The sequence below is a fragment of the Chelonoidis abingdonii genome, chromosome 9, assembly GCF_003597395.2.
Source record: "Chelonoidis abingdonii isolate Lonesome George chromosome 9, CheloAbing_2.0, whole genome shotgun sequence".
Classification (NCBI taxonomy): Eukaryota; Metazoa; Chordata; order Testudines; family Testudinidae; genus Chelonoidis; species Chelonoidis abingdonii.
In genome coordinates, this window is record NC_133777.1 from 50,854,250 (window position 1) to 50,870,881 (window position 16,632).

Genomic DNA, 16,632 nt, shown 5'->3' on the forward strand with positions numbered 1-16,632 from the left:
GGAGTTCTGCTTGCCAAGATCCTATTATCATATTATCCTGGATTCAGAGAGAGGCCCTGGCCTCTCCCTCTCTGACCCCAGCACCACAGGGTCCCCACCCTTCGCTCCTGCAAGGGGAGAAACTCCCCCCTCACCTTCCACGTAGAGGAGCATTTCTGTTGTGTAGTTATTCCAGAATCGGCCCGAGCCAGCCTGGAACATGCTCATCAGCTGGAAGAGGAGGAACATGGCTGCCCTTCTGACCTGTACTGTCATGGATGAAGACGCACCGAGCACCTGGCGGACAAAGAGGCAGAGGTGGCTGTAGCCTTCCCTTGTAAGGCAGTGTGAGAAGGGAGCTCCCTACAGGTGCAGGGGGAGAGCTCAGTGGTGGAGGGAAGGAGACAGCAGGGAGGTGGAGCTGACAACCAGGACAGGATTGGGATGGATGTTTCAATTGATCGGGGACACTCCATGGACCGGCTCTTGGCTCCTTCCATCCTCTCACTCCTGGGCTGGCTCTAGCTCAGATGAAAGGAGACAGGCTTATCCAGAGGCTGTCTGGCAGCTGCTGGGTCAGATCCTGGGTCTAGGTTAGAGCAGCACAAGGGGAGCTTGAAGCAGCCTGAAAGAGGCAACTGGGCCATAACTGGAATCCCCAGCTGCCCCTTGGTAAGGGAGGATGCTGGAGGCCAGGATGTGAAGGGGCCTGCACAACAGTTCCTAAGGGCTCATTCCAGCTGGCTTATATTGGAGCCGTCCGAGGGCTGCACTAACTTGTGCTGGGGGACCTGGTCCAGCCCCAGGATCAGGGGAGCCAGGAAGGTGGCTGTCTCAGAGAGCTAGCTGGTTCTGTTAAATGCCGAGAGGTGCTGAGTCGATGTGCAATGACCGCGAGGAATGTGATGAGCCAGCTCCTCTGGGGGCTGCGGGGAGAAGAGCCACCACCACGCATTGCAAGCCAGCTCCAGGAGCAGCCCCTTCCCACTGAGCATGAGGAAACCTCCTGACTGCGGGTTACTCACCAGCAGCCGAGCCAGCAGCTCCTGGGGTAGAGCGGCCCTGGGGCTTGACCGACACCCTGTGAACAGAAAGGGGGGACACCCCATCAGGCTCTGGAGGGATCTTTTGCATTCATCTCTGAGCTCTACCTGTGCCTTGACGACTAGCTGTGTCCTTGCAGTGAGGCAGAACCAGAGCCGAGAGCTGATCCCAGGTGGGCAGACGCTTCTCGCTACAGAAGGACTAAGAGCGGGTGGATAAAATACTGGGACTCACCTCTGTTCACCTTGCCGCACCTCCTAGCCAAGGGCAGCCTGCCTTTCTCCTGCATCCTCTTTACCACTCCAACCGAGGTCTGCAGGAGGAGAGGCAGGGCTGGCCCATGGGCTGCTGGGCTCAGTTAAAGGAGCAGCCCAGGCCATAAAACCTGCAGAACAGAGAAAAGCCATCTCAGTATGGAAATACCCTCTTCCTGCACCAGCTCTCTCTTTCCTACACTAGACGGCACCCCTGGCCTCGCCGCCGCCAGCCAGATCTCTCTACCCAGCCTGAACCATGCAGCGATGCCGCCCCCTCCCCCTTCACACCTATCAGTGTCTGCCTCCAGCACCAAATCAAGTGACACATGACTGAGCCCCGCCTTTTGTTGAGTGGAGCATCATCATTGACAGCATCGTATTTCCTAACTCCAGTCCCACTTGGAAAGGCTGTGTTCTCATGGCGTGAATGCGATACACCAGCTTGATCAATGAAGAGGAGACTGGGAAAACCAATACTATCAAGTGAAACCATGACAGATGCTCAGGGAGGTTTGAGCTCTGACCTTCACATCCCCACACAGGCCTGTGCCACTTGAACCACAGATGCAATTGCTGTCTGCCGTGTGGACAAGAGGGGGACTTAACACACACTGTGCCAGAGGGTTACACAACTCTTTGCTGGACAGTATAGAATAGTGGAGAGCAGGAACACCTGGGGGTCTCTCCCCACCTGTAGTAACTAAAGCAGGTATCTTTGTCAGGCTCAGTCGGAAAGACAGTGTAGCTGAGGGCACAGTACTTGGGTTTGCCTTTTATTAGAAATGTGGCTTCTAATCCCCCTTCTGACCTTAAATTCTATGAGTCTATGAGTCTATGAAGTGACCTTGCACAACGTGGCTGTTAATTTGTTCAGTGTGGGGACGGGCTGGCTAATACCTGACTGCCTAGGCTTGCGTTCTGAGGCCTGGGTCAGTAATCAGGTCTGTGCAGTGTGTGGAAACCTAAGCGGTAGTCAGCAGAGATGGGATCTGGACGAAGTGTCTCCAGGCTCAGTGGATTCTCCCTTAGGCACCAGGGTAGTATGGGTGAGAAGCAGGAAGTTGTGGGCTAGGGTTGGCTTTTGCAAAAGAAGAATGTGATGGGTTGTATAGACCCCACCCTATAACAGCCAGGAAAAAGTTAAGAGAGGGACCAGTGAAGAGGGACTGAGCTATGGAAGCTGCAGAAGCAGCATGACTGACCACAGGGGATGCTAGAGCAGAAGAGCCCCTGTGTCACGAAACCCTGTCATGCAGGGGCACTCAGCTGGTGAGTGTTCCCTGTTCCAAAGAATCAGATCTGGCTCCATTTTACCCAACCCCATGATGTTCTGGAGCAGGAAGGTTCAGATAAATAAGTCTGGTTGGGGCCTGTCTCATGGAAAAGCTCAGACCCAGAGAGGCCTGTGTCTAATGGAGAGGGGCAGGCTCACTTACATTGGCCATTCTGGGGGAGTCACCCAGGGACTGCAGGGTGCTGGAGCAGAGCTGGTGGACCTCGAGCTCCATGGTGTGCCTCCCGTCTGCTGCCTCCTGATGGTGAGAAATAAGGGAGACACCAGGGAGATTTAGATTTAGTGGAGACCTCCATGGCACGGTACCTATAGTGGCCATGGCGGGGGGTGAAAATGGGGCTTGAAGGGAAAAGGCAGAACCCTGGCTGTGACTGTTATAACCAGCTCAGGGTCTGTGTGGAGCCAGTTCTAGGCTTCACCCTTCTGTGTGGTGAAAAGCAGATCCATCATGGTGTAGTCTCCTATAGGGTGGATGATCCCGGTGAGGCGAGAGAAGGAGGAAGCCGGGGTCCTGCCCTCCCAGCGCGAGGGACAGAGCCCAGATGGCAGCTGGGAGAGGGATCAGAGAGAATGGGCTTGGAGGAAAAAACACTGTATTCCATTTGTCATCATCTTCCATCACTAGATGGAGGGTGCCATCCCCAGTTCCATCTGCGTCCTAAGCCCTATTTGCTGCCCATTGCCTGCCCCTCCCCATCTGCAGTTGCCCCTCCTTCCCTATTCCTTGACCCCATGTTCTGCCCTGTTCACAGACCCCCATCACTAAGGTCTCTGCGGATTCTTACCGTGCCGTCGAGGGGCAGGGTGCACTGACGCACCAAGAAGTCAATTAAGGGTCTTGATGTAGATTTTTCCAAGAGCCCATGCGCCCCCATTGTGCTTACAAAATAAGCAAGGGCTTCTCTGACCTGCCAGAGCCAGACAGAAACAGAAATGATTTACACAGTGTGGAGGGACCTTGTCCCCTCCCGGTCCAGGCTGGGATCCTTTCTCAGCAGGGTGTTTGGTGAAATACTGCTAGGCAGCCCAGAGATGGCAATGCAGGCGGAGCCCTGCTGGGATTCTTTCCCCCACCTTCTGCCCTACGCTATGGAGCACGGATGGGGCATGTGTTTCGATGCACAGGGTCCGGCAGGCTCTGCACTGTCAGGCAGACATTCACTAGCTTTGGCCGCATTGGCCATCGTTCCAGACTCACCCGTATGCTTGTGCTCTGCAGGATTGGCCCCAGGGCTATGAACAGCTTCTCTGTATGGTGTGTCATTTTGGAAACTGTAAGAGACACAGACACATGGCTTGGCAGGGCTGATGTTAAACCAGGGTGTGCAGGGACCTGAGATCTCAGGAACCTTAGAGCAACCTCAGTGTCCCTACATGACCCTCCTGGCAGGTTATCCTCATGTGTAACCAGCTGCTTCTGCCCACACTTGCAGTTCCAGCAGTGATTGTTCTCTCTCATTGTCACAGCATCGGCTGAGGGGCTGCAGGACTTGGCTTGTCTACTGCAGACAGGTACAAATGAGCCCAATGAGGCCCAGTGCTAAGGGCTGCTAATTGCACAAGAGGCCATAACACATCAAAAGATGAGAGGCTTCGCTGTGGAGTCACTTACTGTTGGATCGGACTATCTGGTCCAGAATGCAGAGACTGGCACAGGTCTCCTCTTCCTCGTCCTTGCTCAGCCTCCTGAACAGGAACACAAGCAGCTCCAGCAGGAAGAAGCGAGCTGCAGGAAGAGGAGTGAATCATAATGGGGTGAATCGTAAAGGGGAAGGGAGTATAGTTCTGTGCCTGGGCTCTGAAATTCCACAGGCTGGGATCTTCTTCTCTGGGATAGGGGAATGGGTTTCTTACCCAGATGGACCAGAGAGTCCAGGGCCTCTCTCCGCTCCTCCAGGTGCTCTCTGGGGAGATGAGACACCTAAGGGAAGAAAGCAACACCAGCAAAGGTAAACTAGATCCAGTGTCTCTCAGGCCAAGCCCTCAGATGGCAGAGTGAAGGGATGAGGTGGAGAGGCAGATTCTAATTCCCATCTAAAGAACAGGCCAGCAAGCTGGATCAGTCTATGAGTGACACCAAGGCTTTGGGGGGCGTGGCTCATGTAGAAGCAGAGTTTGATGGGTCAGGAACCGAAGATGTGGAGCGTTGGAACAAGGTGCGGGATGCTGATGTTCCCGGTCAAAGGGGTTGGGATGGGTGGGAGGAAAAGAAACCAAAGGAGAGTTCTCCAGGATCTGTCCCCCAATGGGAACAGGATGAGGCAGGGACAGCTCTTCACACAGCCTACCCAGTTTAAGCCAGTGGGCCCCGGCATTTTGCCTGAGTGATCCCAGCATCTCTTACCATGGAGTGGAGTGCTGGGAAGAGGATGCCAATGTCCTTCCTCAGGGCAGCCTCATCCATGTCCCTCACGCAAGCAAGGCCCTGTGCAAGAGAAGAGACGCAGGACATGGCGATGACGTGTCAGGCAGACAAGCCCCAATGTGTAGAGTCTCCATCAGCAGCTGGGTAACCACAACCCAGACTTGGAAGGAATAAAGTTATGGCCCTGGTGGAGAGCAGCTTCCAGCTGGTGCCGGACTCTCCCTTCAATGGCAGGGACATTTGACCCCTTTGTTTGCACTAGCCTAGTATCACTTATGGTTGATTCAACGGGATAGTTGTACCTGGCGCCAGCTGGGGTGATGTGTGTGCTGAGAGGATGGCAGGAATGGCAGGGCCCGGTTTGGAAGAGCGGGGCCTGCCCTGATTACTTATCACTACTGATGTTATGGCAGCGCCCAGAGGCTCCAGTCAGGATCAAGCCCTGTAGCACTGGGTGCAGCACAATGCAGAGAGAGACAATCTGTGTCCTGAAGGGCTGACAGTCTAGAGACTCACACAGACAGGTCAGGGATGGGGAGACAGCATCCAAGGGCTCCTCCCAGCCCCCGTGCTGGGGTGAGGAAACAACATGGGAGCTTGGAAGGGAGAGTTTAATGTCCCTTCATGTGGCCTTACCAGGGGCCAAGGATCTGGCCCATTGTCTCTGCCTGCTCACCTCCTACAAAGGTCACTTCCAGAGTGTGCCAGGGATGGATACTCCTGCTTTCTGGCCTTGTGCCAGCCGCTTCCCCTCCCAGAGCCTTGCTCTCCACAGGTCTAGTCTGGGCTAACAGCTAACCCTGCCCTGGGCCCAGGGAGAGGTGAGTGCGCAGGACGATCTGGGGAGAGGTGAAGCTCAGGACGATGGTTATTATTTCTCTCCCTGGTTCCCTAATGCAGCCCATTGCTGACCAGCCAGCAAAGCAGAAAGAAAGCAGAGCCAGGTGCTGGGAATGGAGTCGCCTCTCTCCTCCCGTCTGCAACAGCTGCCCTGGCAAGGGGGGTCAGAGCATGTTCTCTAGGGCCAGAGAATGGCAGTGAATCTGGGAGCAAGCGGATGGGGAAAGGGGGTCAGAGCCTTAGAGGGTCAGTCTGTTGTGGAGAAGGCAGCAGGGGGCAGGAGTCCAGGCTGAGCTGGTGATGGAGGGAACCTTGTACCATCTGTGCCGTGGGCACTTTCCCAGTGTGCTGTGGATTTACTGCTCTCTTCTCACTCACTCTAGTCTTCCTTGGCCTTTCCTCGTCCTCCTCCTTGCTGATTGGGGCGAGCTCTCCCCTGGGTGACGAATAGGCCTTTTGCTTGGTGCCTAAAATGAACAGAAGGAAACTAAGTTTGCTCTTAAGCAAAGTCAGTAGTCATGGGATTAGAGGGCAGGTCCTCTCATGGACTGTAGCTGGTTAAAAGACAGGAAACAAAGAGTAAGAATCTATTTTCAGTTTTCACAATGAGGTAAATTGTGGGGTCCCCAAAGATCTGTACTGGGGCCTTTGCTGTTCAGGGGTAAAATGGTGAGATAGCAAAATCTGTGGATGATCCAAAATTACACACCATAGTTAAGTCCCAGGCAGATTGCAAAGAGTTCCAAAGAGATCTCACTAAACTGGGTGACTGGGCAAAAATGGCAGATGAAATTCAGTGTTGATGAGTGAAAAGTAACGCACCTTGGAAAACATAATCCCACATACAAAATGATGGGGTCTAAATTAGCTGTTACCACTCAAGAACGAGATCTTGGAATCATTGTGGATAGTTCTCCATAAACATCCACTCAGTGTGCAGCGGCAGTCAAAAGAGCTAACAGAATGTTGGGAATCATTAGGAAAGGGATAGATAATAAGACAGATGATATCCTATTGCCTCTATATAAATCCATGGTACACCCACATCTTGAATGCCTTGTGCAGCCATGGTCACCCTATCTCAGAAAAGATATATTAGAAATGGAAGAGATACAGAGAAGGGCAACAAAAATGATGAGCGGGATGGAGCAGCTTCTATACGAGAGGAGATTCAAAAGACTGCGACTGTTCAACTTAGACAAGAGACAACTAAGGGGAGGCATGATAGAGGTCTATAAAATCATGAATGGTGTGGAGAAAATGACTAGGGAAGTGTTATTTACCCCTTGACATAACACATGAACCAGGGGTCAGCCAATGAAATTAATAGGCAGTGGGTTTAAAACAAACAAAGGGAACTATTTCTTCACACAATGCACAATCAACCTGTGGAACTCATTGCCAGGGGATGTTGTGAAGGCCAAAAGTATAATTGGGTTTAAAAAGAACTAGGTAAATTCAAGGAGGATAGGTCCATTAATGGCTATTGGCCAAGGTGGTCAGGGATGCAATCCCATGCTCTGGGTGTCCCTAAACCTCTGATGGTCAGAAGTTGGAAGTGGATGAGAGGAAATAAATCCCTTGATAATTGCTCTGTTCTGTTCATTCCTCTGAAGCACCTGGCATTGGCCACTGCCAGAAGACAGGGTCCTGGGCTAGATGGACCATTGGTCTGACCCAGCATGGCCGTTCTTATGTTCTTATGAGGAACCACTGGGGAGCTGAGCTGGTAGAGGGAGCTGCCTGGTGGGTCAGTTCCCCCTTTACTGGCACCCGGGCTGCCCGGTGGTGATTCCAGTGCTGCCCTATGGCAGCAAGGCTTTAGCCCAGGCGTGGGATGGCACGGAGCTGGCTCTGTAAGGTGGAGCACAGGGCAGTGGCTTATGTGCATGTGCAGAGCAGGGCACAGAGCCTGGGTGGAGTCTCTTCTTGCCCTCTCAGCACTGGGGGTTTTGCTGTCACTGTGGCTGCTTTCCCCTACCCCCTCTATTTCCTAGGATTCAATACTGGCCATGGGCCTACCTGGATCATGAGGCTTAGCGCAGAAAGTGCCGGAGTGGCTGCCCGCTCCTGCAGCCAGGTTTGTGGCGCCGGGTCTTGTTTTTGGGCCTCCTTCTGCTCCTCTGTGTCTGTGGATACAGGCAGAGGTGGTTAATTTCCCGCACTCATGGTCACTAATAGAATGCCCTGGACGCGACAGGGACATACAGCTGTGTGAGAACTGTCTGCACCTTATGGAACCCTGGCGAGGGATTTCCACCAATCACTGCCCGGACAGTGTCATGTTACTTAACCCTGAGATGGGCATTTCCTCTTCCACTCCCTTTACAAACATTACCCACACCTTCCAAGACCCCAGTGAAGGTTGTGAGTCTTGTTAGCCCCCATTATGAAGCTAGGGAAACTGAGGCACTGAATGATCCTGTGTGCACTGAGATGGAACTTCCTGATGGGACAGCAATAGAAATGTGGTGATTTTGTCACAGAGAAATGCTGTTGACTCCTACCTGGGACAGAAGAGTCAGTGGGGCCTGACAGGCTGGAGTCCAGATTTGTCCTGTCTGTTTGGAAAGGTGTCCGTCCTGTAATTCAGAAGGGCAGTGGTGGGGTGAGGTGTCATGTGACTGGTTCTATGTCAGGGTAATAGGAATCAGAGGGGAACTGGGGTAAATCTGTCTTGTGGAGGACGCTCCCGGGCAGAATTCCTACTCACCAATAGTCTGAGTAAGTCTTTGGTAGAGACGGTCCAAAAGCCCCATGTTGGCTCCTAAGACAAGAACCAATGTAAACAGATCACAGGAGTTTCTCTTCTACTGCACAGACCTCAGAACATTCAGTAGGGTGACCAGACAGCAAATGTGAAAAATCGGGAGGGGGGGTAATAGGAGCCTATGCAAGAAAAAGACCCCAACATCGGGAGTGTCCCTATAAAATCAGGACATCTGGTCACCCTAACATTCACACCTCACTCTTGGCAGGCCAAGCTAGTGCTCTGGTGCCCGGTGCTCTGTACTGCCTTGTGACATGAGACCCAGGCTCAATTCTTTGTGCTGGTCTGCGGCTCCCAAGATGGCTGGAATTGCTCCAGGTGGGGGGAACCTCCATTTACATGGGGAGGCTCTCTGCTTGACATGGGGCTTTGAAGGGGATTCCATTGGGTTCCCCTCAGTCAGAAGGATGTAACTCATGAGCCGGAGAACCCCAAGGAGCCAGAGACATTGCGAGGCTCGGATGGAGGTAGATGCACAGAGCTGAAGCACTTTAATGTGGGATCCCGCTTCCGTGAGGATAAAACTTTTGTGGTAGCTGTCCTCTTCCTTGAGATTCAGCAAGGCGGCTCTATCACCTAGAACATTTGGTTCCATGAGGTATTTGAACTTATGAGGTATGTTCTGACCAAGAAGTTACCTATTCTGGCCCACTTCACTGCACAGCCACCAAACCAGCAGTGCTTGAGACAGCATCTGAGTGAGCATGACTCACAAAGCCATTTGTAATATACATATGAAAAACGTGGGCATCTCAGTCACGACAAATGCATTGGCATCTGTTTCCAGGAATGGAATGTGTGTGGCTCAGTAGCACCCACAGCTCCAGCCACAGCCATGGTCGCTTGACACACAGTCAACCAGTTACCGATCACAATGAACGTTTGCACAAGCAGTCATTGCAACTGTTTGGATAATTGCTGCAACCACACCCAGGAGTTAATAAGCAGTTGTGGGCATCCCTCTGAATTCTGAGGCTAAAGAGACATTTCCTCTCATAATAACAGTTGTGATTCTCTAATATAGCACCCTGTGTTAATATACCACTGTTCACTCAGAAGGATCCCATGGGAATTATACTGTTTGCACAAGCTAGAACTAAACATGATGTTAGTTTATGTGTCATTATATAATGATTGCATCTGTAATTTTCACTCCATGCATCTGAAGAAGTGGTATTTTGACCTACGAAAGCTTATGCCTAAATAAATCTGTTAGTCTTTAAGGTGCCACCGGACTCTTTGTTGTTTTTGTGGCTACAGACTAACATGGCTACCCCCAGATACATTATGTTGATTCTGTAAAAGACATTGCAGATGAACAGTGACTTTGGCCTCGGAAAGGCATTCTGGCTGTGTATCAAGGTGCTTTCTGCCTACCTGGACCAGAAGACTCTGTGTCAGGTGGGTTGCCATCTCTGGCTGACACTGCAGTTTCTTGCACTGCTGTGTCTGTCAATAGAAGAGAAGGGTTAAATTTCTCCATTAAAGGTCTCTGGCTGAATGCCCAGGGGAATGATCTGAATGATAGTGCTGAGGGGAGGGGCGTTTTCGGTACCCAAAGCAGTAGGTTCCAGTCCTCTTGTGACACTTCAATGACCTGATTTCACTGAGTAACAAATATAGTCACACCTGGGTCACCAAAGAACTTTCTCGGTTACAGAGAACACCTGTGTGACCCAGAAAGGAGCGATTCTCTAAACAGAGGCAAAGCCACCCCAGTTCTCCTTCTCACTGTCACAGGTTGGTGCCAACAATCACAGCCCCCGACTCCCACACAGTGCGTGATGGGGTCTCAGCAGTGCAGGGGATGGGGACTAGCTTGCAGCAAACACAGCTAGGAGAATTTAGAAATCTTGCATGTGCAGTGCCCGGGGAGGGAGAACTGCAGGGAGAAGGAGACTCCAAGAGCCCTCCTCATTCAGGCAGTGCAGACCACAAGGCCTCTGGAAAAGTCAAATGCCACGCACAAGCGGAACCTCAGTAATGGGAAGGAGGGGGCCGACCCACTGGAGGGAGTTGGCAAAGGGCAGGTATAGCCTATAGGTAGCGCCCTACCAAATTTACGGTCCATTCTGATCAATTTCATGGCCATAGCATTTGAAAATCGATTTCAGGTTTTCAGATGTTTACATCTGAAATGTCACAATGTTGTAGTGGGGGTTCTGCCCCAAAAGGGAGTTGTGAAAGAGTCGCAAAACTGTTGTAGGGGGTTGTGGGATTGCTACCGTGACTTCTGCACTGCCTTCCGAGCCAGTGGGGTATGTACCCGGAAGGGGGTCTGATCTCCCCCGCGAGGGCAGCTGTGCAGGGGAAGTGCCAGTTCCATCCCTCCCCAGCCCAGAGGGGACTAGAAGCTGGAGCCAGGGCCATGGTAGGAGTCTGCCCTTCCCCACCCTTCCAATAGCCAGATTTCATGGGGGGAGGTCTGATTTCATGGTCCATGATTTTTTCATGGCTGTGAATTTGGCCTACTTATGGGATGGATTAGGTTAAGAAATAAGTAGAAAATAGATTTGGGGCCCAAGTTAGCTTAAGTGTAGAAGAGTTTAGAAAACCGAAGTTGTTAGTGTGAGGAAAGTTAACGATAAGTTAGAGATCCTATTATGGGAAAGTAAGAGATAGCAAGGACACGGCCTGGGGTTATGCTACAGTTAGGTTTTGGTTATAACTGACTTAAACAGGGTTTTTAATGTGTCTTTTTGAGAATTGTGACTGTTTTATTAAAATGTTATCTATACTAATAGTATGAGAAGGATATGGGTGTAGATGTTAATGTAAATCACATGTAATGTAAAGAGTCAATAAGGAGGCGATGGAAATATAAGTAGTCTAAGAGGCAGTTGCACGTTCAATAGTCTGAGAATGGCTTCTACTGGGAGTTGTCTTGTTAATTTGGTGAGCGCTCCAATTAACACCCCAAGGTACCGTTCTGTCCCAGGGTTCTAAGGCTGTACTTCATGCTGTTGTCAGTGCACTGATCCCGCATTGATCCACAATCCAACACTCAGTGATGACCGTGTAGGTGGTAACTGCACACCTGTTTGCTTAACTAATCATTTTATTTTTGAATGGTTTTATCATTCATCGTGTCACCTAAATATATTTTCCGTAACCGACCTAGATGCTTGAACCTGGGTTTTGTTGCAGCCTTATCTGTAACAACTTACTATGAATTGGAAACATTTCAACCTCAAGGTTACAGAAGGTTGCGCAGGAAAAGGGGTGAATCTGGGGAGTCTGTACCCATTTCCTACTTACCAGAAGCAGCAGGCTCAGATAGGGAAGGGCTGCAACACCCAGTGGCTGCTGTAGCCTGGTTCCCCTGGTCTGTGGCTGTGGATAAGTGCAAAGGGGAGGAGGTCATTTCTCTTTCCTGATCACTGATAGAACCCCCAGGGGGTGAGGTAGACAATACAGCTGTGTGGGAAACTAATCACACTGCAGGGCACCTCTGGAGAGGGACTGCCACCAGTCACAGCCCAGAGCATTTATGCTGCACACCCATATCCAAGGCATTTGAGAAACACCTCACCCTACAGGTAGGGAGCTGAGATAACATGGGCAGGGGCAATAGGGGCCGGGGGAAATTTGTGAGAATCTGCTCCAAATTCTTTCCTAACCAGCAGGATTCCATTAGAGGCCAGAACTTCCCCAGCTCTGCTTGCCCACTCTACTCTAGTTAATAAGAGAGCTCCCTCTGGAGACAAGGAGAGTGCAGAGAAGGCCGGGATGGCAGTGGTGCATTGGGGTCCCATCAGAGAATTCCCTGCCAGTCCAGAAGGGCTAGAAATGTCTGGGGGATTAAATAAAGCTAAAATGCTCCCAGGAACCTTGAAGAAAACAAACCTTCTCCATCAGGAGACCCTAACTCCGCAAGCACATGGAGATTCCCAGTAGTCCCCTGCAGGTAGCTCTGGAAAGGTCCATTTCTGGGGATAATTCCTACTCACCTCCAGATGGGCCCAGCAGTCGGCAAAGATAGCCATAAAGATCCATATCGGCTCCTAAGACAAGAACCAACATGAATATATCCCTGGGGCTTCCTTCCCATGACATGGACCCCCCATACTCACACATGCTTCTAGATGGGCCAAGGAGACCCAGATTTAGATTTTTTGCCGCCTGCCTGGCTGGAGAGACAAGACCGCTATGAGGTGGCGAGACCTCAGTATTGATGTGAACATTTTATGAATAGCATTATTATAACTGATGTTTATAATGTTAGGTCATTACAAACATGTTTGTGCCTTTACTGAACATTCAAATATACCGAGAAGTATAATCTCACCAGGCTGCTTGAAAATATAAGAGTAGCCCAGTTTTAGTTAGCTAGGTTATAAAATGTTCACGCTAAACAAAGAACTTGCAGGAGGCTTCAGCTTTCTGTCATCCAGAAACAAGCAAATGTTCAGAAAATAACATTTCTTTAACCATAAAACTGTTTATGTCCTGCAAGAGTATCTGTACAAACATGTCAGAGACAGCTATCCTCATTTTAATTTGCTTTAACTTTTATACTAGTTTCTTTTTGTGCTCTGTTTAAAATATATGCTGATTATTGGCATTTGTACTTTGTGCAAAATATTGAATAGAAGTTTAATTGCTATAACAAACCACTTGTAACTCTAAGGAAGTTGGGTCAAGAATCAAAGCACTCAAAAGAATGTTTTATCTACTACAGAACACCCCCCTCTTCTATAAGCTGCCAGTTTAGTATAGATCTAATCCTTCATCTCAATAAAACACATGTTATAAAGAAAAATGTTTTAGGAAAGATCTGGCCCTGTAGGAGAAGGTGAGGCTGTTATTTATGTTGGATATTCCAAAATGAATTAAGAGCTGGGTTGTGGGAGGAGGAATAGCTCAGTGGTTTGAGCTATTGACCTGCTAAACCCAGGGTTGTGAGGTTACTCCTTGAGGGGGCAATTTAGGGATCTGGGGCAAAAATCAAGACTTGGTCCTGCTAGTGAAAGCAGGGGGCTGGACTCAATGACCATTCAGGGTCCCTTCCAGCTCTGTGAGATAGGTATATCTCCATATATGTTAGAACAACAAATCTAGGCTGTGAAGTGCACTCTACCAGCCCCTCTTTGCAACAAAACCCTCTGCTTGGGTCCTTCAAACTTTAGAGAAAAATATGTGTGTAGCTGGGAGAAAGAAAGTTTTTTTGTAGAAAACCTTAGTTTGATTTCCTAAAATATTTGAAAATGGGAAACTGTTTTGAGACGGGCAATGATCCTTGTCAAAGTGTATTTTTAACTGAATGAAAAAGCATCATAATGTTGGTTTTCTAAAAATATTATTGCTACAATTGTAATTAAATGCCATAGTTTACCTAACAAATGAAACAAAATGACCCTTTGCCCGCTCAGTCTTGATAACCCAAATATATAGAAAGGACATTTAAGTCTAGAACTATTTTCCTTACATAATTACATGGGGAATTAAGTCGTTTACTCAGCAAAAGTCTCCAGCCACTCTTCTCGCACCCTCACAAAACATTAAGAAGAATGCATTCATCCTCCTCAAATTGGTTCTAAAGAATTCAACAACTTTCTTCCATTTACTTATTTAAGCTAAAAGACTTTCTTAAAAGGACATGGACTTTGAATTTTAAAAGAACATGCTGCAAGAACCTAAACAACCTCACAGGAAAGAACAGCCATGTATTGGGACTTTGTAAAAAACAGAAGTTATCATTTTTCCTTGCTTGAAACCCTAAGGAAACTGAAGAAATATCTCAGAAAATGAAACTGAAATTTAAGAAGGAGTATTCAGAGGGGTACCCGTGTTAGTCCTGGATCTGTAAAAAAGCAGACAAAGGAAGATGCCTTGTGGCAACCTTTATAAGGGACTAACAGATCCGTATTTGGAGCAACTGCAGCTTTCAGTTGGTGTGAATGTCATGCATCCAATTGAAATGCATCCGATGAACTGGGTATTCACCCACAAAAGCTCATGCTCCAAAACGTCTGTTAGTCTATAAGGTGCCACAGGATTCTTTGCTGAATAAGAAGAGTTAAAAGACTAAATTTGAAGCTGTTCTGAGAATCTCCCCCACATAAACAAAGGAAATATAACTGTCAAGAAAGACTTACAGCCCCAACACATATACCCATTAACAAAGTACCTACACATAAGATGAAGAGGCTCCATGAATGTACGGAGCCAAGGAAAGGGCGAGAGAGATGTGTTTTTCTAAAATTACACGGTAATAGGGAAGAGGAGAGTATAAAAACTGTAAGTGAGCACCCTGCACACGCTCTGCTGCCCTGCTCAAACTCAACTCACCTTCTCCCTCTCTACAAGCAAGCTGACACAGATAGAAGAGGGAAGACTGGGGAGAAACCAGCCCAAGGAAACCTCCCCAAAACATTAGCATGTGTTGTTAAGAGAAGTTAACTATAACCCTGCCACAGGCTGCCTACCCCCTTGATGACACAGAGCCTACCCCCTTTGTGACACAGGGCCACTGCTGACATCACAGAGGCAAGGTGGGCTGGGGCTGTCTGGCTAGGGCCAAGGGATTAGAGTTATAAACTCTTGTAACAGTTTTGTTGTGATATAGAAATATTGCTATAATTTAAGACAGCTCCTTAAATGGTTTCTTCTAACTCAGTAATTTTACTACTTTCTTCTATTTCAGAGGATTTAGTTAAAATTGCTTACTTTGCCCATCTAGATAAACAATCTAGTTATTAATAGGATCTGCCTGCTCTTAAAACTATTTTGCCCATCCATAAAGAGTCTTAGTATTTATGACTCACAATAATTTTGGGAAAGAAGACCTTGGTTTCAACTTACCAAAAAAAAAGTGCCCCATCAAAGGCAGGGCTGCTCACAAAGGTGTCATTTGTGAAAAGCGCTCCAGAGAGAAGCACACAGATGAACAGAAATCAGCCTTTTCTCATTTGCATTCAGTCTTTTGTTGTTTTGTTTAGTGTTTTCTTTTCTTTAATAATCAAATAGCCATGGTTAATAACAGTGATTCTTTTGCTTGGCTTTAATCCTGGTGTCCCCTAAGGTATGTAAAAGAGCCCCTGTGACTAAACTAGTGGAGTCACACCCTGAATGGTCAGAAAAAGAGATAGGAAGAGCTAGCCTAGCACTGCTTATTTCTCTAAACTAAATATTTTTACTATGTTTTGGGATAAAATTACTTGACATCCAACACAATTTAAAATGACCCCTTTCTACCCCACACCGAGTTCACGGCAGCACAGACTGGTTTAAATCAGAGCGAGTCAAATCAATGATTTTCATTGTGATTTAAATCAGCAAGCACAGGAAATCTTGATTGAAATCAGTGATTTTAACCTCGTTTCCCATTTTTGCTTTTTAGATATTTACCTAAAGAAATGCTGATTGTCAGAGCTTGGTATAATTTCGTCCTTCTTTTTCCTAACCCTGAGGATACGCTAGGAAAGGTCTCTTCACTCCTGTGCTGGGATGGTTGAGCCACAGAAGAGTGTTGATGTCTCACATATATTGGCAGATGTCAATGAGGATGTGGATTCCTCTGCGAGTTCTGTATAAACAGGTGCTATACGCTTGAAAAATTGCTCCCAACTGTCTGAAAAGCAGAGCCCCCAGACAGCCGTGTGCTCCCTCCTCCAGCTCCCAGAGCACACTGAGCCCCAGGCTGCCTACCCCCTTGGTGACACAGGGCCTACCCCCTTTGTGATACAGGGCCACTGCTGACATCACAGAGGCAAGGTGGGCTGGGGCTGTCTGGCTAGGGCCCTTGGGGTTTGCATCCCCCAGATTGGATTAAAGGAGGATTGGTTTTAGCTTTTGTTGGGAATTTTAATCCAAGGGAGCCCTGGGGCCTCCCCACAAACCCTGTCTGTATAATGTGTCATGAGAAAAGGAGATTCGACCACAAGGTGCAAAATCATTCTGTGTCAGTCCACTCCAGTATCTTGTATCTTGCAGCAGCAAAGGGGAAGGTGAAATCCCCACAATGCACCTGGCCAGCTTTGCTGTTCTCTGCCATATGGGTAAAAAATTCCTTCCTCAAACCTCAGTGACCATGGAATCCCTGAAGCATGAGATTGGACTGGGTGTCTGTCTCAGCGTGAGG